The following is a 21,294-nucleotide window of genomic DNA, read 5'->3' on the forward strand; positions in this document are numbered from 1 at the left end:
TTAAAATACAAGACTAGAGACTGATCTCCACTACAGCATAAATTTGCAATAACTCCATTAACTTCAGAAGCACAATTCTGGATCCACATCCCAGTAACAGCGATCACAGCCTTACCCAACAACTGAAAATATATTTTCTTTATAAGGAATTTCACCCTAAAATATGCCAGTGGAATTCATTTAATCTTTAGAAGACATCACATCATTCAGGCTAGTAGGTATCACATACGCAATATTCACTTCTCCATAGGCTTTCCTACTCTATATTATCGCAATATCTATTGCAAGGAAACCCAGATGGCTGTTAAGGTGCTAGATTAACACAGTTAATCTTTTTATGGTCTGGAACATATGAAAATGTTCCATGCATCTGTAGCTCACTGATTCTAATTTGTATCAGTCCAATCAGACAATCAAACCTTTTCTTGTGTTGAACTGGCTGTTTCTATTTACCTTTTCCAGATAAAATGAGTTGGAGCAGGGATTGCTGGCTGTTCTAGTGGGAACAGTTTCAGGACAGGAACACAGATACACAGCAGAGTCTGTTTTTTACTTTGAATAGCTGTTTGTTCAGGGGTAAGGTAAGGGCTTATCTGGTGGTAACGGCAAAATTCCCCCTGATTTTAATGCATTAAAATTTCATCCCAGTTCTTTCTGACTAGTTACTGTCAAGGTTTCGACACTGTGACACTTATGGACGAGAACCAGCCCTTCAAAAGGTGTAAATAGCTTAGTTGAATAGGAATTAATGATTCTACACAGATTTGAAACAGTGGAGCATTTAGCCCAAAGACAGTTAATTCCGTAACAGCACTTAAGAAAAACAAAACAAAACAAAACAAAACAAAAACCTGCATGAGCTGCTATTCTGTTTCTGATCTCCTATTTTTGATGAAGGTTTTTGAAGCTGGAGCCACAGTCCCCAGCTTATGTAAGCTTTTCTTATTACACAATGCGCTAAACATAAGTAAAAGTAGGCTGAATCATATGGGGATGCAAACCTGGCCAAAACCCTCAGAAATCTCTGAGGTGGGTGTGAGGAAAATCAGCTGCTGTAATTATGATGGTGGTTGTGGGGGATAAGGGAGCAGCCAGATTTGGCTGAGTTCGAAGCAGTACTTTTTGATTTACAGACATGGAGTGTATTTTGACTTGTCTTCAGATTGCTAATTTTTAACTCTTGCTGTTTGCAAAGCTGCCAGTGCCCAGACAGGAAGCACCACTACAAATTCTGCCTACCTCATCAGACAGCATGCATCCACAGATAATTTTAAAATTACTCTTTTAGCCACTGGCAGGCTGTGGCCGTTTTGTCTTGGTGCCTCTAAACCACTTCACCACTGCTCTTTTTCTGCAGTCTGCTGTAAGCCTCTAGTACACTGCAGCTTGAAGTTCCGTGGCATCATGCCTTTTTATCTCCATACCATATGCTTCTCAGTCCTTTTGTTCTGATCTACCAACCACAAAGGAAGAATTTCTATGGGAGGCTTTTGCCTGACACACTCAACCACCTATTTGTTCAAAGTTGTACACCTAGCCTTAAGAATTGCTTATGGTGCTGAACTTGGCTCATAAAGCCTGGGAGGTTTCAGGAATCTTTGGGTGAAAGAAACAACATAATGAAAGCCATTTTCAGCAGGAGCAGCGTCTATTATTTGGGGACTTGAGTCTGCACCACTGAAATCTATAGGAGCTTTGTTATTGATTTAATCAAGAAGAGGAAGCCCATAGTTGGAAAGCTACAATATAAATATCTATCACTTTTACAAAATGTGTAGGACAATGGACACTTGCAGTAATACCTGCAGATAAGAATTCACAAGATAAATGGTGGTCCAAAGCTAGTATTCTAAGCTTTTTCCTACACTTCGGATTAAGCTCCTCTACTGTCTTTGCAGCAACTGTATACAATTATCTTCTCTCTAACAGCATCCCTAAAGCAGATGTAATTAGGGATCTTTGGAGCCAACATATGCATATCTTAATTACAGAGCCAATATGGGATACTGTTTATTCCAACATTTACCATAAAAAAAAAAAAAAAAGTCATGGACATCTGACTTAAGAGATAGTGATTTTTATGCTAACTGATCAGAATGTACTCAGGCAAACTGGTCACTCTAAATATGACGCTGAATTATTACCAAGAAGAGGACTATACAGCACCCATCCTAGCAATGCTGGGAGCAGATAGAAGACCAGATTTTTCACCATGCTGCACACTGAATGATCACTTAGAACAAATTCAGCATCTAAATATTACTGGATGAGAGCTGTTCATATACTCATAGCAGTTTAAGTTGTTAACTAAGACGCAAGGTATGGGAGAAGCAGACCCTTAACCTGCGTAATGCAATTAACCATTTGGCTTCTTGAGTTTGAATAATTTTTTCAACAATTCAGATAACCACGGCATATTACATGAGAGGACAAAGAAAAAGAGGTCCTGGGTTGCCAAGATCCTAAACTTTTCTCATGAGACAAGAAACTAAAAATAGACACCATAGTGTATCGAAGCATTACTTGTATTCACGGGATTGGATCAATATTTATGAGCAAAGCAAAATATGGAAAATATGGACATGTAACTACTTACTGCTTACAGCACCTGTATATTTTTTCTTTGAGCCACCACCAACAATTTCTCTGGAACTCTTTTTGCATCCTGTGTTTTCTGTAGAGGAAAGGACGTCTTCATTCCATGGGCTAATGTCTGCAGAAAAAGACGCAGGAAGCAGAAATGCTTGGGGTTTAGTCTCTAGTCTGAGACTAACCTCCTCATTCTCCCTTTCTCCCTGTGAAATCAGGAAATATTAGCACTTAATTTCCTCAACAGGTGGTGTTTGTAAGCATTAGAATGCCACAGTGATCATATGCTTCACAAATGCCTTGTAAATTAAACAAGCCATTTTTACAAATCAAGTGGGCTTCAGCACAATACTTATTTTTTGCTATGACTGAGTGAACAATAACAACCCCCCAGTTAATCATTTATTAGAATGAATGAAGACTTTACAATTGATACTCCCAATGTCCTTATTTATTTTCCAGTTCAAATTCTTTACCTTGTATTTCTCATCATATTTTGTACCTTTCTTAATCTAGATACTTTTGTAACATCTTTGTTTTCTTCAAATTCTAATGCCACTGATTACAGATGGCCCGTGCCTCCCTAGGGATGCTGAGTATCACATATTTATCTTTAGTGGTAGAAAGACCAATCCTTTTGGATATTTAAGTGTGAAGACCAGAGAGCTGCACTAGAATAACGTTCACTAGTTGATATGACACACGTGTGAGTTTATTCCTTGCATCTTGCTCTAATTTAACAGTAGGCTGTGGAGGACAAAAGAGAGATCAATAGCTTCAGTTAAGAGATGAACCATTGAGTGCTCTGGAAGGAACTGAATCTGTCTTGATTTCTTGTCTCAGACAAGTTATATTGCCACTTTTTCCAGTTCTGAAGCCCAGGTGAGCAGCTGACCAAAACCAGTTTTTCAGTTTCCTTTCATCTGAAGAAGAGCAATTGCCTCACAGCTTTCTGTGAGGGAAAGACTGACACTCAGAGAGATCCCCGCTCGCATTCAGGTGGTCAGCCTCAGATAAGCCGTGTCAAGCTTTTCTTCTTTTAAAATACCTTCTGATTATCTGCATGGGTTTTGTTTTTTTTACTGGCTGGATTAAGCAGTTTTGTCATGGAGATCGCATGAGGTTACTTGGATTATTGCTACCCACATTCTACAAGGGCACTTACTGGGTGAACAGCAAGCATCAAGGTTTAAGACATTTCACCTCAAGATCAGTGGTTGGGCAGAACAAATGGACACGACAACTATAAAACATAATAAGCAAAGTGGATGTGAAAAGGATAATTAATCAAAGCAATGTATTAAGTCCCAAGATATTTAACATGTATCGGTTGTTAATGGTATTGTAGAACAAGAATAAAATGTAAAGAACATGTTGCTTTTAAAAATATTTTTGAAGTTCTAGATAAAGAACAATAATATTTTCCCCATCTACTTTATGCCCCCATACCAGCCAGCATATGACTGAAGAAGCAAGCAAGAAACTGACTTGCAAAGGGTCACCTACCGGGACTGCCAGAACCACAGCTGGCTACCAGGGACACAAACATGCAGCTGCAATCAAATGATAACAGCAATAGCCCCCACCAAACACTCAGAACTTTGCATCTTCAAAAGCACATGCAAATAAAAATTAAATGCCCTGCCTGGTATCTAAAGGGTGATGGATAAATGTCCAGTAAGCACATCTCACTGTTCAGAGGGTGGCATGCTGCCAGGCCTGCATGTTGACCAGAAAACACAGAAGAAGATCTGCATGAGGAGAGTATTTGATGGAAAGGTGATTTCTCCAGTGATGGGTTACAACTGCAGTAACAGCAAGAGCATTTTGACTGCACTCTAGTTCATTTCCAGTTCTTAATCGAAGCCTTGGGGCATTATTGAAATAGGAGCATTAAATGATACTGAGCAATAGTGACAGACAACTACGATCACAAATAACCTCCTTCCAATTGTGAGGGCAAAGCATGTCCCTCAAGAGCCCAACATCTCACTCTTAACTGATGTGGTGGGCTTATCTACGTAAATGCAGATAATATCCAGCATAGGACTGTATCCGAGCCCTGCCTAGGCACTTTTAATTGGATGACAACAGCAATCCTCTTCTCTTTTTATGACCTTGGCTGGTAGGTGGAATGGCTTGATTGTTTTGGAGACTATTTTTCTATGGCTTATGTTTGTCTGTATGAATATCCTACACATTTATCTAATCATTTTATATATATATTTTAAAACTTGTCAGTATGAGCCCAGGGCAGGTGCTTCACATTGGACCCAAATGCAAGGGGACTGATGCCAGGGGGACTCCCTAGTCTGTGTCAGTGGGATTGCCATCTTAGGTTGCTCACTCTAAAAAACCTCTCTCCCTTGGGTTGCCATTTCATAAGTCAGGTGAAAAGCAGATCCTGTGGCTTGTTAGATCACATAAAGGAAGACAACAATTTACTTGTTAGAACTGAGAACTAAGTGGGAAAGTGCAGTAATGCCAGAAGTCCCTCTTGTTCTCAACAGATAGGCTGAGATATTCTTCAATTTATTTACCAGCAAAATAAGTTTTCCAGGGTCAGCTCAATTCAAAGGACAGTATGGGGCCCTGGTGCACTGAGTCAGCAAAGGGACAAGTGCATCACATGGTTTTCAGATTCCCATTAACACTGTTTCAGCTTTGAGCAGATTCCAGCTGTTGCTTGCAAAGGGACAAGGGCTGGGCTGGCAGAGGGAAGGAGCCACTTCCCACAGGGCCCTGCCCAATGCCTCAGGAAGGCTTTGTCCACACTGGGATGAGGGGATGCTGTGGCACGCCCGACCATCCCAACCTGCCCCCTACATCCCCACCTGTTCTCTTTGGGTCTCAGAGCAGGCGAGGAGCAGATCTACACTCCTCCTTGGGCTGTCCCCAGCCTGTCCCCAAAACACTGCTATGACTGCACGCTCTCTCTGGCTGGGCAAGCCAAAAAGCTGGAGATGGGCAGGGCATGACCACTCAGCACCTTCGAGGGGGCTCTGCTGCCTCCTTCCCAGCTGTGTCCTGGCCAAAGGTGGCCCCAACACTAAACCCAGTTATTCATCTCACCATGTCAAACATTCCTCTCCAGAACACCAGCCAAGGTCTGATTTTTAGTACAGCCTTACATAAGGGAAGGAAGGGGAGAGGGCAAAGACGTAGGAGATCATGGTGGTATTTCTTGCTTAATATTATTGTGTTAATTCCTTGTTTGTCCAGCAGCTGAATCATCTGGGCTCCTCTGGGACGTGGCTCCAGCTGCTGTGAAACCCAATGATGAAGGCAGAGTTGATCAGCTGTGGGCTTCCCTGCTGCTGAATCTAGCCAGCAGGACATGTATGGGCCATTTCCCCCACAAAATTTGTTTGTTTATTGAAAATCACAGATGGATTTCCTCCAGCAGGAGCTGGCTTCTGCCTGTGCCCTGCTATACGTGCCACAATGGTGTAGGGTAAGGGTGGAAGAGCACTGTGGCTCACACCTACAGTCTGTGAGGGGTATGTTCAAAATTGTCAGTGGAAGAGCCCCAAAAGAGACTTGTTGAAGTCTAGATAGCCTGGAGAATGATGAAGCTCATAGTCTTGAATGACTGATCAGTAAACAGACACAGAGGCCACAAGCAGCTGGCACTAGCACACATCGAGTTCAGTTGCTAAGTTGTGGATGTCTGACCAAACTGCTCAGCACTGAAAACCAAAGCAAAACCTTACAGGTTGCTGCTTGATGACTACTACATCGCCTCTCCTTTCCTTCACCCGAGGAAAAATTCCCTGCATGATGCAACTGTTTTCCTTTGGCTTCTGCAGCTGGTGGCATCACAAGCTTCCTTACCAGATCCAGGCTGCACATAGACAGCAGTGACCTGTGCTGGTCAAACTGGCATCAGGGATTGCTCCATTACTGGGTTATTCAAGAGGGCTCTTTTTATTGCTATGGGTAGATCAGAGATTGTTTTGAAATCTGACTGATCCATTGGCACAGCTGCCCAGAAGAGGCCTTTGAAATACTCAGCGTATTGGTTTTTGAGGATGGACTTGCCTGCTCAGGAGAGGTGAGTGGGAGCAGAAAGGGGTTACTGTCACTTTGTGACACTCACAGTTTTCAGCTGCCTCATCTTTAATCAGACCAAATACCAGGCCAAGGATGTAGCCAGCCATGTGAAAGGACTCTGCATTCACCAAAGACAGTTTTATAGTTTGTTGTGGTAAGCAAGTAATGCAGAGCCAGGTCAGGGAAGCCAGCACCAATATGGATAGCAGTGTAGTAAAGCTAGTTGCAATGTTTTGTCCTGAAGGCTGTTTTGGTGTTAAAAAAACCACCATTCTTTTAATTTAAAAACATGAGTATTTTGCAAATTGTTGTTCTCCTCTTTAAAGATTCTTCCGTTGTTGAGTTTAAAGCAGTTTTGTTGACTGTTTGATTTCTTCCCTTTTCTTTTTAAAAATTTTCTTCACACTTTCTTTTTTAAATTTTTGTATTGAAAAGAAGAATGTAGGAGAGGCAGGAGGACACTTACTTGCCAGTTAAAATTGCCAAATATAGTGTTTTTTTCTTTTTTAATGTGTTTTTAAAAGTGATTAAAAATGACAAATAAATAAATATGGGGAATACAACAACATTTCAGACAGCTCTATTTCAGAGACAACAATTGAAAAAGCATAATAATACACTTTTTAAAAGCTGACAGAAGCCCCTTTCCAAATTCCAGTAACTTGTTTCTTGAACTGTAAAGTGACAATCTACCTTTTTTGCTACAGCTGGATCCAAAAAGCCCAGTACTATTCATAGGGGAAAAGGGGAAGGAGTTTTCAATGGTGGCAAAAGGAGCTGGCTGGTTCCTTTTAGTTATATTGGTTTAGACACAAAGATATATATTACACTAAGCTATTTAGTTCAATACTAAAGAACGTTGTAAAAAAATATACACCCATTTAGGAGCTTCATCAACTACTCCACAGCAACTGGTAGCTCTTGCTTTTTAAGGACAAAGTCTAATGGAGACTGGCTGCTGATGCTCAGCATTTCAGGACAGTGCAAGCAGGTCATGTGCACAAGCACAGGATGAGATTAAACATTTCTGTATCTATCCACTGAAGGCAATTGTTTCATACATGCACTAGGCCAATACATTATGATGCAGTTTGTACAGAAGTCTCTGTTTGGTATGACAGCAGAGAATAACACAAACAGCTGCTCTTCAGGTACGCTGGGAATGCCACAGTAGCCTGAGGAACCGGTATAGCATCGGGCCTCAGCATGTAAGCTACCATCGCTCGGCTGATGCACAGCTGCTTGTTGATCCAGGATGACCTGATTGTGCCTCTGAACTATTGCAGTCAAAGTCGAATCAAGGTTTGGGCTCTAATTCAAGTGCACTGAAATCACACAGCCAAGCACCAGAAAGCCCAACCCAGCAGTAATGCTCATGGCACTCATTACGTCCCTAGAGGTAATAATTTGTGAGGCCTATAATAGGCAAAAAGAAAGGTGAGGTCCTTGTCTCAAAAAGCTGTACTTAATTTCATGGCAAGACAATAGGAGACTACTGAGAATAAACTACAGGAAAAAAAACATGGCTGGAAAAGAGGAATTGGGAACTAATCATTTCTATTCACATCCTTGGTGTAACTTTGTGATTCTCAGACATCTTAGCTTCTCTGATGTAATTCTGTATTTTTCAAGGGGGAACAAAATCTTAAAGCATACATTTATTTGTTAATGTTTGCAAAGCACTTTTAGATAGAGGGAAAATCGTGGCTGACACTATGGAAGCACAAGGGGACCATAATAAAGCCTTACTGACTGCTCAAGTTGCTCCTGCTGTGACACAGCCTCTGGTGGGTGTACACGGCTCTTGTTCACACCTTTGGCCCCTGGCATTGACAAAATGCCACCTAGGGAGTTTCTGGAGCATTTCTGGAACATCTCAAAAGCCAATAGCATTCAAGCAGTTGGCGCAGAGGCCTCTCTTTCACCTGAGACACAACAAGCCACCAATAGCTCCAGATACCTGGTGACTGTAGCAGTAGCAGGGCGATATCTCAGTCTTTAGACTCAGGCTGAGCGCAACCAGACAGGGCTGGAGTCAAAAGGCAGCAACTTTTAGGTGTTGTAGTCACAGAGAGCTCTGTATTGCAGGGACAGAAGAGTCCAAGTTCATCTGTACTGGATCTGTGGTAGAGGTCCTTGTTTTTTACATGGAAGGAGGATAAATGTTTTATTCACAAGACCTCTTAACATTGCTGTGGCAATAGGAAACTGAGAAGTTCAAATGGAGGCCGACAGGAAAAGCAAAGTGTGACATGTTGTATTGCTTATTCAAAGCCAATGAAGACTGGGAACAACAGTTCTATACAAAGGACTGTTTATATCAACCAATGCATAACTTTGCATTTCCTGCATGAGTCTTTTTTTGGTATCTTTTTGTCCTTTCTCTTTGCCACTCTCCACTGGACTGAAAAACGTAAGCACGATCATGTTAAAAATATTTTTTTCCTTATTAAGGAAATCCTAATGAATCTAGATGCCTGTAAAGCACCACTGTGGTTCAGCACTAGCACACCATTAGCCACCAAGAGCTGAAGCTGAATGGTCACGCTTAGGAATGGGTTTATAATTTATCCAGGGTTGTGAAGAATAAGGGCCTTGCTAGTTCTGAAGTTTAACTGAATACACTTGCCCTGACTTAAAGGTGCCACCTTTGGGAACATTTCACAGTTTTACACATGGAACTTTTGAGCATCCAAAGACACCAACCTGGCTGCAGCATGAACGGAGCGAGTTCTGCCTCTCTGAAAACCAGCCTCTGTATTGCATCAGTCTCTGTACCCACATACACTTGTCTTCTCCCTGAATACTGGTAGCAAACAAAGCAACACCCAGGGTACTTTCTGTGATGCCCATTTGCTGGGGAAGGGACCTCAAAAGAGTGTTTCTGACAGGCAAGCAATACATAATGGTCCAAGAAACCAAATCTTTCCCCTTTATCCACAGAGAACGGCTCTACATCAAGGTGCTACATTCACCCCCAAAAAACCCCATAGAGAATTCACGTGCTTAGGCTAATGGCTTTTTTTAAAAAATCAGGGTTCTTGCCACACAATACAATGAAAATGCATGTTTTTCTTCTTAAACACATTTTAGTTTTTGTGAGCTTGTGTGAAAAGAGCCCATTATTAAGCCTGAGTTATTTAAGCAATATTGGAAATGCCTCTGCCCTTTTGTTAATTTGCTTGGCTTGGTGCACACATGGCATTTGTTTTATATCATGTGTGGAACTTGCTTCTTTAAAAAGTCTGCAGGTTTCAAATTCCTCCACTTTTGATAGATGTACTGTATGTACTGTTAGCTTTAAAAAAAAGTTACAGGTGGCTGCTGTTTTTCCCAATTCAGTCCACAAAAGCCCCTTTATTAAAAGAAGTCCTTAATGAAAAAGAAAAGTAGAGCTACTGTATGTGAGGTTGCAAAGATCTCTGGTGGAAATATTTGGTGTTTACATTTTGCCAAACTATTTATACTGTGGACCCATACTACACTAAAGGCTCTCTTTTCCCTGCATAATAGAAATCCTTGTGACTGAATTCTATATACTTAGTATGGTTTACAATTTTTATCCAGCCTTACCACATTTTATTCCACCCTGCTTTCTGTGTCTTTAACAGAGCTGTATAATAGCAACACCTTCTGGAAGAAGGGAGACTGGAGAATCATTTTTGCCTCTTGCAGCTTGTTACCCTCACCAGCCAGCATACATTACTAATAAGGCAGAAGTTCAGAATAATAATTAGGGTACATCAGTAACTACATATGCATTTATTGCTTCACTTAGCAGTAATTGAAAACTCTGTGGTTTTTTAATAACTCTTTCAGAGTCTTTTTTTGTTCAGAGTACTTTTAACAGTTAACATTCAGTATTTTAATTACACCGGATTTACGGGTCTAAGTCTCTGCTCTATACACCCTTTGTCTGACGAGATGAGAAAGTGGAGGAGCTTCCCGCTGCTCGGCGGCAGCAGCCACCTCTTCTCCCCTAGAACAGCACGAGCCGCCAGCACCAAGATCAGCATTTCCAAACCTTTCCGCCTTCAGCAGAGCTCCCGAAGCCACAGAGGAGCCACCGAAACGCAACGACCTACGTTTAACATCAGCTGAGTGTCTGAAAGTCCCACAGGCTTAGATAAGCACCGCAGCCTTCCTAGTGTCTTTATAAACAAATCTCTGCCACTGAAGAGCCTTTAAGAGTCTTTGACATTTGGGGCTTTTAAGTTTTTGGCAAAGAGGACAGATGACCCTTTCTGCCTGTCGCTACATGACAGCTTTTGCAAGCACAGGTAGGAAACAGTGGGTTGCTGGCAAGAGGACTTTAGATGTCCTTAACTTCAATCTATGGCAAATTTTCTCTTGTAGAATACTGCTGAGAGATACCATTGCAGTGGTGGTAGCAGTAGTAGTAACAGTAGTAATAATAATAGATACCACCTCTAATTAGAGCTTTGAACAGAAATGAAACCAATCATTTTCACACCACTCTTAGGTGAGTACTACTAGAGAAAGAGGGAGAGAAAACTGAAGTCCTTGGTGAAAGACTCTATTGAGGGACAAGAGGCAAGGAGAGGAGCAAAGGAGCTTCCACATTTAAACCTCTAGGCTGCACATTTCAAGCATCAAAGCCACTATACTTTGCTGTAATTGTGCCAAACTGGTGAATGGTCATATTCTAAACCAGCAGGCATTGAGGAGCATTATTAGGTCATGCAACATTCAGTTGGCTTGCAGGATGCAGGAATGAGAGTCCGGATGTACCTCATAAACCCGGATGCTTTCCTCACACAAGGCAAGTCACAGTCTGGTTCTTCCTGATGTGTAACTGGATCTGACAAATGTTGGTAATTTTACAAAGTTAATACAAGATTTCCATTTTCACTTTTCATTTTCAAATGGCATGTCACTGAGCAAAATTTGCATGTGTTCTTTGCTTTGACACTATGTTTCTGTATCTTCAATGCCCAATTCACATGCTTGGTCAAGATTTTATCTTATGGGATATTCCTTTTCTTCCTGCACACCCTTACTTGTATTGGCTCCAGCAGTGCCAGCTCCTGCCTATCTAATAAAGAAGTCAGTGTACTGCAAGCATTGCATGCAATGCAGCCATCATCCACAAGATACTTTAACTTTGCTCACACCATTGTGCAAAACAGCTCTGAGGAGAAGCCTTCTGAGAAACGCAGAAAGAGATTTTTCCATGATGAAGGAAAAAAAAAAAAAGCCATGCAAGTTATGTTTATGTGTGTCTGTGGGGGGAAAACTGTTCAGGAAAAAAGTTTGTGAACGGTATTCCTGACCTGCCTTGTTTTGGGAAAGCATTTGAGGGCTACCAGGTACACACAACTGCCTAGCAGCATATAAAACATACTCCTGCCAGCTAACAAACACAACCTCCTCTCTGCACTCCACACCTCTGTAAGTAACATCATGTCTGTACCTTAAAAAGCAGTGATCTCAGGCATGATTCTGCATGAGGGCAGACTGCGCAGCATTAAGAAATCCACGAGGGGTCTGCAGGCAGCTGCTCGGCATGGCCAGGTGAGGATAGCTAACCGAGCAGTATAGGGAAGGCCATATGGCACCAGCTGTGCTCTGGATCCCAGCAGGACAGCCTCTCCTCTTATGAATATAATTTCCACAGCATGCATGAGAGCGAATCGCTATTGGAATAAGCTGTCCTGTCCTTTTCCTCACCAATACCCGTCACCTAGGATGCTGGGCTATCACACGAAAGAAAAAGCCAGTGCAATGATAACTGCAAGCACTGAGCCCCATGCTGTGCGCCTTCTCCCTGCTGCTGCCAGAAAACGAGCACAAAATTCAGTGGGGAAGCCTCTTCCCTCTCCCTTCTGCTTCATGTGAGACATGACTATGACTGTTCCCCATACCTGTAAGCACCAAGAACCATGGGGTGATGAGGCAGAAGGGCTCTGAGAAAGTTGTCAAAGCCTTTATCTCCAGTCCTGCCAGCACAGCCTCAGCCCAAATGACGCAGCTCAAACATATCCCCTGCATCAGGGAATGGGTTAAACCCAGGACAAGGGCAGTTTGTGACAAACCACCGAGTAGACCGAGAATCTCTACTGGGATTTTAACACGTCTGGCCTGGGATCCTCAATCGCTGATAATGACAGGCATTACCTGACCCAGCCAGCAAGAGGATGGTGATAGCTGTTCTCAAGAATTTGCAAATCGTTCTTCGTTCCTGGCTCCTTCCCTTTGACTATCTTGGCAGCCTGTTCTGGCAGCCAGACTATCTCACCTAAGACTTCTCCAGCTGGTGAAGCATCTTGGCGCTCCTGCCTCTCTATGCCCACACACTTTCATCAACTTCAGCAGTAACCCTTTTAAGTGTTATCTTGAAGGCCTAATTACTTCAAATACATTTTCTGGCTCGCAGCGCTGAAAAGGTGGAAATTTAGCGCCATCTATTGCTAACTAGTAAAACACTGGTTTGGTAAGAATGTGAGAAAGGCGCTTTCCGACAGCATCCGTGGCTGAGGGATTCCTGAAATCCAGCAGAAGCATCCCCACGGCTGGCAGAAACTCTCCTACTTGGAAGTGATGGTTAAAGCCTTTTCTAGAAAATACATCTATAAGTCTGTGGTGTGACCCTAGAAAATCTCTTCAACCTGGAAATATTGTGAAAACCAGCTTTCTTGTAAGATTCATGAAATTTCTTAATTAAAGTTCATCCTGAAATACTATGGCAGTAATCTTTTTCTCTACCTGTCGCCCTGCTGGTATTTTCATAACGGTCCCCTAAACTGTATATTTACTACAGACAAACTCTAGAGCTGGTCTCTTTATTTTCAGTTTGTAGCCCAAATCTGTGGCAACTCTGGCTGTACCACCTCCCTGACTGTGAGCAAATGAAGTGAAAGAATCTTAAAGGCAAGCACATCCCTCTGAGCTCAGCTGCAGCTGAGGAACACCCCAAGAACCTGAGAATGAGACTATGTGGTCAGCGTTGGTGGCTGGTGGGGACAGGACTATGTTTCTGAAGAGACATTAAAGAAGCTGAGTGTTATATCCTTGTCAAAGGTCTTGGGACCTTTACCTGCATGGAATTAAATAATTTACAAATTCATACCCTTAATAAGACAAAAATCTCGAAAAATCCTCTCAAGAGACAAAGGCTGGAGAGTAACATGTTGATTTGAACGACAGGTGCAAATGCTGGGTCTTCTCACAGCCCCATGTATAATGTTTTGAGTACATCTGAAGTGATGTGTCTTAGTTGCACGACATGTTAGCGCCAGGCTATAATACTGCTAATCTCTGCTTCTCACTGTAAACAACTACTGATATTGAAATCTTTTTCACAGAAAGGTAAAGATTGTTCGTGGTGATGACAATTAAAGCTAGTAAGATAGATGGGTAGACATCTGGAAGCGTTTATTAAACCAAAGTGCTGCTATACACAATCTGCAAAGACCATAAGCATGTTGTCTAACTCTGTGATATCACCAACAGATATGGCTGCAAAGATATCTGAGAAAAGGAGAGGTAAGAGATGAGAAGACAGATGAACAATGCTACTCCAAATTGACTGAGGCCATAGAGACATCTTAAAACTGTTAGAAAAAATACCTGATACAGTGTAAACAGCTGTCTGTGTTTTAGTGCAAGCTCCATAATACCTGGTAGGCTTTTTTAAAGCTCTACATGCTGAAAACAGGAAAAAAGTATTTTTAAATGTTATGTTTTAGCACATATGATAAAGAGGAAAGGTGAAATATGTGTACAAGGCAGTTTAAAAACAGAAAAGCCAAGAAAGAGGGACCCAAATGTTTGGTTTATTTTGCAAAATATGCTTATGACTTTTAAGGTTGTCTTGAAGGGTCAGAAGATCTGACTCATGATTTTGGGTTGTGCTATGCTACTGATTCTAAAAAGTCAACATAAACTGTGTAGTCAGCTTCTTGCTTTTTGTAAAAGAATAAAACCTCTTTTTCCTCACAAAGAAAAGAGAAGGGTGAGCAAGAAATCAAAACGAGAATTAGATAACTCAAATTCAGGAATGTTCTCCGTGAGACTCTGCCACTCCTTCATTTTAATATACTGTAGCCCAGATAATTTCTCAGTGCTGCCCAGAAGTTAGGAGGCCGCTTTCATTTCCCCTGTGTGTTTAGAGAACAGAGGCTGGTTCACATGGCCCTGACGCTGAGCCAGGCCTGGCAGCTTTGACTTTGGCTGTCTATTCTATGCCCAGCTCCTCTCCCTGTACCCCAGAGCTTTACAAGAGCAGTGGCAGCACCCAGGCTGTCCTGCCAGCATTGCCAGGAGGAGAGAAGGGGACAGTAAAACTTTGTTATGGACTAGATCCATCCCATCCACTGGCCAGCTCTAATTTAGCGCAATATAAAGGACAAGGCAAAACAGACACTACTAGTGGCTACTACATCTACTTGGCAAATCAGCACCAGTGCTCAGACAGAGGCCCCAGAGGGATGAAGAGACACTGGAGCAGAGGAGTGTGTGCTTGACAGGACACCAACCCACTCACCCAGCTCTGGCACATGGTAGGAGCAGCCGGGGTACAAAGCCACTTGTCCAATTCATCACCTTTTTGGGAGACAAGCACAGAGGATTCAGGAGCAGTAACGCTGCCCTGTGTCTGCTGAGGGCATCCTCCCACCAGGAGAATGTAACTGAACAGACCAGCATGAAGACTGAAAAGTGAATGGCAGGCTGAAATTCAAATAGGAAAGATTTAAAAATTACTATGAACCTGAATACTACTGTGGTGAATTGATGGAAAAGTAGAGAACGTGACATAAGAAACTAAACTTGTAGTGTAGCGCTCATGGGATGATGATGACTGTGGTCCATTCTTAGGTAGAATCTCTCAAATGCTCCCCTTTGTACATTATTTCAGCATAAGAAAGATCTTATTACAGTTTCTGTTTGGCTTGGAAGAAACATAGTACAAAACCTTTTCAATAAGTACAAAATGAATTAATACTGTTGTGTTTCTTGGCAGGACTGATACAGACAGTTTCATGTTGAAATACACTCTACTTCTGTTCTCTGTATTTGTGGGTTGTTTGGTTTGTTTTGTTTTTCTTTTTGAGGACAGGGTACTGGGTGGTAGGGGACAAGGAGGATGTTCTTTTTTTTTTTGGGCTTTTTCCTGCACCAGATTTAAAGATGGGAAGGTAACCAGAACAAGATCCAATTTCCCTATCTATTAGCAAACTTCTCAGATTAGGTAAATAAGCGGTTAAGGATTAAAGTAAAAACGGTTACAAATTATCTTCTGGAGAAGGCAGTACTCAAATCTGCTCCTATAAGTAATGCGGTAGAAGTGGTTATGCGCGAAGGAGGGATATTCTACTTTAAAACAAATCACAGTACATTACAAAAGCTCTGCAAAAGCCTGCTCTAACTCACACAAGCTCCCAGGGCTGTCAAGAAAACACCAAAGACCTGAGTTGCCTGGGATCAGTAAGTTTAAAGGCAATCTGTTCTTCCTGAGCTATGAGAGTCCTGTGGGACTACGACTCCGTTCCAAACTTCTGCTAACAGCAATGCCAACTAGGACCATGGTGAACTCTGATTTCCCCAGCATAGCTGTGCCAACCAAACACCCAAATGAATCAGTTGTTCCAGCAAAAATGTGCTTTTCCTGGTATAACTTTTCCTGTGTGGGGACATGGCTAGGTATGGTCTTACTATATAAACAAATAATGCAGCTTCACTGGTAGAGCTGCAGCTGCACGCCTGTGCCGATAAAACGCACCTAAGCATAGACATAAGAACACCGTGTATCACACTTAGGTTGTAAGCAGGGTGGGAGGGTGGTTCTGTAAAGCGGGTCTAAAAATCCATTGCTACCTCACAGAGGATTACTGTTCTTTGGCAGTGTTGTGTTTACTGAGAGTAAGTTACTGTGAACTGAAAATACAGAGGGCATTTTTTTTTTTTCTTTTGTGTATGAAAAGTGGCAACACTTCTCACATTCCTTACAGTTTCCAGTGGGGGAGAGAACTGCACATATCCCTCCATGGACATCTTTCTTCAGGTAAGAAGAAAGATCTAATCAAGCATCTAAACTTAAAAGAATAATATGCTTGGAAAGTTAAAATTGTGATAAACAACCTAGAGTCATTCTGCCAGTGGAAATCAGAGGGGTCACAACCTGATTGCTGGAGACAAGGCAGGTTTTAGGCACAAGCTAAATGAAAAAAAGTTGGGAGCTCTGCCTTTTATCAGGGAATGAATGTTCCTGCAGCTCAGGCATTTGAAAATCACATTAACCTGGAAAAGCCAAAGCAGGGACAAGATACAGACATGAACGTAATAGATACTGACTGCAGAGGCTCCAGGGCAGATGTCAGCTCTTACTTCTGCAGTGGAGGTCATGGAGGGATCTTTGGTTACTTTCTTTATCTTTTTCTTTTAAACCAGGACTACAGAGTGCATTTAAGCAGAAAATAGAATAGTCCAATTGCAGGCAGGCAGGAAGAGGCCTAACATGGGTCTTACTTTCTGTGTCTCAGCCACTTTACCTCACCTTGTACACCCAAAGATTATATGGTCAGCTAAATAGAAGTGGTGCTACACAAAGAAGCCAGAAGGCAGCTGCCCAAAAACCTCCTTGTGGACTCTCCTGCAGATACAACAAGCAGAGTTGACCCCATCTGGCCTGCCGTGGCCAGGACAGGGTTCACAGTGCTCAGTTCTTCAAGAACACACAGGCACCAAAGGGCTCTTGCACGTATGAACTGCACATGCAGCCAGGCAGTTCTGGAGCAGAAAGGTCTTGGTTAAGTCACTGAACCACAACTCAAGCCTATCCTTTCTCTCCTAAGCAATAACTGATGTATTGTTTTTTCCACAGATGGCTGTGGGGTTTCCTGGTTGTGTGGGCTTGGGTCAAGATCACAGAAATAAACGCTGTAAATGCTTCAAGTTTCACCTGTGTGGGTTCTTTTACTCTATGCTGCTTAGTAACACAGAACAACTTCGTACTTCCAAAACAGCTGGCCCTCAATTAAGAAAACTCTGCATGCAAAAAATATGGCCACTAAACACAGGGGCACAGAAACTTGACTTTCTGGTACAGTTTCCAAAGCCCTTCCCCTTGCAGCCTGCCTCCCTCCTCTGACGTCCAAGTTGTGTTTGGGCCTCGTGCACAAAGGAGAAGGGCTGAAATTTGGGGTGGCCAGGCAGTCTTTTGCAAAAACAGAGCACTGTGCCTAGATGCCTGTTGTTGGCATAGTTAATTTGCTTTTGAACATTCGTAATCCCAGATTTCACCTGGGATTCAAAGTGGAACATCTAGGCAATTCAAATTCTTCCAAGGTTAGGTGAAAATGAGCCGGGTGTTTATTTGTTTAAACCGGAATCAACACCATAGACTGATAAGGCCTGGAATTATAGAAGGTTTGGCCATGCATAAGCTTGATTTTCTTGCATTTAAATGTCACTGTCAGCTGTAGGCAATGTTCCAGCTTGCGAAGTTTCACTGAAACTGGAAGCAACACTGAGCTTGGCAGAAATGTGATTGTAAGGTTTAATTGAAAGAGTAAGCACGCTATTACAAATTAATGTGGAGAAGGCGGCCATGGTGGAATATGTCTTCGGGTCCATATGGCCCTCCATTGCTCATTGATCATACAGCCTGTCACGCGTTTATCCTCACAGGAGTCTCTCAGTTTGCTGAGAAATATTGCCCACATTTTACAGCTGGAAAATAGGAGCTAGGAGAGTTACCTGCCTTGCTCAAAGGCACAGAAAGGAACTGATCAAGGGTAAACGCTAATTTTTTCTTCCTTTCCAGATTGCTTATAATTTTTCCCTAATGAAAATCATGTCTCATCTGATAAACTTATATTATGCACTGCAGAGGAAACCAAGAGAAGCAGTGTCTTTTAAAAATAAATCATTACAAGCCAGCATGGGTTTAGCAATCTACTGTAATTGCAGTTTGATTTTCAGTTTTCCTGTGAAAGATCTCAAACTTATCACCTTAAGAATGAAACAGTAATTGTTAAAATATACTTGCTTGATTACTAATGATCTGTGGGTCATAATTTTCTTTTTTCCCTGAAAAATTGCTTTTATTTTTTTAAATAAAACCCACACATTTTTTCTGTCTACCAGCTATACAGAGACACAAAATTATTTTTCCTGACAATATATATTTTATCAGAGAAAAAAAAAACAACAACGTTAAGCAGGTTAAACAACTCAACAGTAGATGAATTTTGCCCTGAACTTCGTATATGACTTAAATAAGAGTTTCACCTGGTCAGACATTGTTTGCTCTCCCTCATGATGCTTAAATCATAGTATCAGATAATAAAGGCTTGTTCATGTTACTTTCTCTTTCCAGGAAAAAGTTGCCACAAAGGAGCTGTGAGGTTTGGCAGATATATTTATATATTCAGAAAATAAAGTTTGTGTTTAAATATGATCTTATCCTGTAAAATTTGGGGAATTTCCCTTTAGTCAGCCTGAACTTTAGCCTTAGTGACATCTCTCTTAACTTCTGAGTTGATGCTTTCTTAGTACTGAAAAATCTTGCCAGTATTACACGTATTAAAAAATGGAGAAATAGTACAGATGTTGCTCTCCTTTTGTTGGAATGGGAAATGAAATGTTGAATAAGGAGTTCTCATTTGTGGTGCTCAGGCATACCAGCATGTAGACCAACAGACAGAATCCTTCCAAGGGGCTCTGAGAGTTAAACAGCTGTAAGAGGTACAGCCAAGCTCTTAAGATTCCCCTAAGCAGAAGCAAGGAGCTGCAAGATAGGAACTCAATAACACTTATCTTTCACAAACAGAGCAGCCATCTGACCTAAAGAATCTGCTGATTGGTTATGGCTCATATGCATAACGCCAGTGTCAGTTACAAGGCTTTCATGCACATATTGTTAAATAAACCTCTACCTAAGCTGAGAAACTGTAGTCTCGTCTCCCTGAAACAGTAATAACTAAAAAAATGCTTTGCGTCTTTTGGAGGTCATGCTGCACAAGGGAGAGATGCACCAGCATGTGAGGTCTCACCAGATTCTTTCCATGACAGCAAAAATACAGGCAATGAATTTAGGTAATATAATTTCTTTAGTCTGTTTATTCGTTAAAAAGAAGCTCTCATTTCAGGAATATGGTGGGACCAAGCAGCAAAAGGTAGGTTCCTCATTCAGGAAACCTCAAATGTGCCATGCAAATAAACTCTACATTTCCAAAACTGTGTTTCTTTGCTCCTTGAGAAAAGCAAGCGCAGCACTACCTTTCTCTGCTCTCCATCTTAACACATATAGAGGCTACAAACTCTGCAGTCTGAAAAGTCCTTGGCATAGCTATTGAAAAATCTGAAGATCTTTGGATTAACGACTTGCCTGATAGCAGCTATTGGCACTCCCCAGCCTAACACTATCATCAGTGGTAGATGAAGATAGAAAAGCAGAGCAGGAGGAAATGTAATTTCTCTTAATAAGGCAACGGAACATGGATAACCAACTCGTCTCACCTTCACAATCCTCATAATGACTTTGCAAGGACTTTGCAAGCAGTGTGAAGATTGCTGCCAGCTGACAACCAAGTAGGCATTTTGATCGCACCAAGTACAAGACAGATGGGGTCTCTCCCCACCAGTGAGTTACTGACCTTACCCCTTATAGGGAGAACTCTCTGTAGAAAACTGATTGGCAGCAGGGATAAGGGAGGATTTCTAACCTTGAGTTTAGCTCAGACTCTTTTTCCTCAAGAGCCATAAAAATATTCCATGTGCAAAAGGAGGGAATAGCAAAGGGAGGGAATAGCAAAGGGAACCTCTGTGACAAGTCAAGCTTAAGAAGGTGGTATCTGTGAGAGTACATTTTCAAGACAGCTGATAAACCACACATTTTATGTTCTTTGCATGATATAAATAAGGACAGACTTTGTGATGGAGGAAGGGAACGATGTTAAGTTTATAAGCACTTAAGAGCAATGTGAATCTTAGCTGGTAGGATCCAGAGCCATGGGATGGTCAGAAACCCATCCCTAGAGGTAAAAGATACTGGGACAGTAGTCTGATCTGTGGCATATTTCTTCATGTTTTTAAGCACTGTTTTTCACTATCTTTGTTCTAATCAGTTTTCAGCTATGATCTTATTATAAAGACGAAAAATCTTCAGAAGTTTCTTTCTTTTCTGACCTGGGCCCTCACGGTAAAGCAAACATTAAAGTCTTTGCTCAGGCACAAGTCTTGTATGAGCTAAAGGAAGAAAAAAAAGGAACCCAGAATTCAGGAATGACTTAAGCAAAGTCTGGAGCATAAAAAGTTTAATTGCCATAATAGAAGTGGCTAGCACCTGGGAGATATTCAAATCCTAACATCTCATATGAGCATGGCTTCTTAAGTCCTTAACTTCTTCACCTCCTTAAAAACTCTGCCATGGGCAAAAGAGCAGTCCTGCTCTTCCTGTGCTCTGCATGTGCGTATGCTTCGCCCATTCTGTGGTGAAGCAGTGATCTGGTCACTCCGCAGCTGCTCTGGTGCCAGCAGTGCCAGAAAGGGAAGGTCACAGACAGAGCAGCTGGGAACGGAAGAGTGGAGCCATTCTCCTCATCGTGCTTGGAGCACCAAGGCCATCTCAAGTTAGGGTCTCAGCTAATACCACTTGAGGTTTCCACTGAAATTACTGTTTCCGCTGGC

This window comes from Streptopelia decaocto, assembly GCF_964273445.1.
Source record: "Streptopelia decaocto genome assembly, chromosome: 1".
NCBI lineage: Eukaryota > Metazoa > Chordata > Aves > Columbiformes > Columbidae > Streptopelia > Streptopelia decaocto.